Genomic DNA, 1,839 nt, shown 5'->3' with positions numbered 1-1,839 from the left:
TTCTCTGAACCTTAGGTAACAGAGTGTTTTGTAGATGTATCCTTTGGGACTGATCTCCACAACTCCACATTTTGATTGGTTGTGGTTTTGTGTAGTCGTCTCCATTTGTTGCAAAGAGAAGTTTTCTCAATGTGGGTAGAGGATAAATGTTTATATTGTGAGAGTGGATTATGCTGGTTGGTTGTAGAGGTTCTCCTCTGAGATTCATTACTTCACTAGCACTGAGTAATTAGTTAGGTTAGAAACATACCAAGTCCAAGGCTCCAAATAGAAAATGAGTATTACAAGGAGCTCCAAGTTTTCCCTTCCACCACCACCCCCCCCCCCCCGGTTAATTCCACTTAGCATTCACTTCCCTGGCAAAAACTTCCAAAATATTCCTTGTCAATTATAATAGAATGCAGGCTCCTCACTTTGGTGCATGAAATCCACCTACCTAATCCTCATGTCTGTCTCTGGATACCTCTCTTCCTATCTTCCCCTGTGATAGTCTCCTTTTTCTTGCTCAAACATGCTTCTTACTCCTATCTTGAGGCTTATATGAATTACTATTTACAGCTGTGACTAAAAAAAAAAAATACATGGCCAAAAACAACTTAATCCAGATGAAGATTATTTGATTATGGTTCCAGAGGGCTTAAGTCCATAATGGTATGGACAGCATGGCAGGGTAGAAGCATGATGAAACTAGCTGATCATACTTCATCCACAACACAAGAAGAATGAGCAAGAACAGAAAGTGCCAAAGACCACCCTCCAGTCATGAACTTTCTCCAGCAAAACTCTTAGAGGTTCCACAACATCCCAAATATTGAAACTGTTTTGGAAGGATTAGGAGATGTAGCCCTATTGGAAGAAGTATGTCACTGAGGGTGGGCTTTGAGGTTTCAAAAGCTCATGTCATTCCCAGTCAGCTTTCTCTCATTCTGCCTCCTGTTGTGGATCCACTTTCATAATAGTCTTTCTAAATGTCTCTTAGTGATGGAACATTGTCTGAGAGCCCTGCCTACCTGCTAGATGTCATGCTCCCAGTATGGATGGTCATAGATTCTAACCATCTGGAACCAAGAGTTCACAAATTAAATGCTTTCTTTTATAAGTTGCCTTAGTCATGCTGTTTTGTCACAGAAATAGAAAAGTAACTAAGATACTAGTCCTTGTTATCTCTCTTTGAACAATTATTCTGCATATTAGGTAACATTTCATCATGGTTTCAATGTGTGTTCCCCTGATAATTAGAAGTAGTCAGAATTCTTCACCTGCCTATTGACCATTTGCATATTCTCTTTGGAGAAATGCTTACATGTCTCTTACTGATTTTTAAACACATTATGTGTTTTATTACAATTGAACTACTTGAATTTCTTATATTTTTGGACTCTAGCCCATTATAAAATGTATTATTTTCAAATATTTTCTTTTATTTTATAGGTTGTCTTTTCATTCAATTGATTGATGACTTCCTGAATTTGGAATAGAACATAGACACTAGAAATACATCCAGATATTAAAGGTCAATCAGTTTTTGACAAAGTTGCCAAAAACACACAACACAGAAATGACAGTCTCTCCAGTAAGTGCTGATGAGACAAAGGTTACCCATATACAGAAGAATAAAATTTGTGTAAATTTTCAGACTATAGAAAAAAATCAACTCAGAGGGTGTTAAACTTAAAACCTAAAACTGCAAAATCTACCAGGAAAAAAAGGGACAGCTTCCATGACTTTAGTCTAGGTTATGATTCTTTTAGATAAAACTTCACAACCAAAGAATCTAACTGTACATTGAATATTTTAATCCTAACAAAACCCAAGGAGATGGGTGCCATTAATATCCCA

The sequence above is a fragment of the Peromyscus eremicus genome, chromosome 10 (assembly GCF_949786415.1).
Source record: "Peromyscus eremicus chromosome 10, PerEre_H2_v1, whole genome shotgun sequence".
Lineage (NCBI taxonomy): Eukaryota > Metazoa > Chordata > Mammalia > Rodentia > Cricetidae > Peromyscus > Peromyscus eremicus.
The sequence above is the reverse complement of the archived record's forward strand: the minus strand, read 5'-3'. Positions refer to the sequence as shown.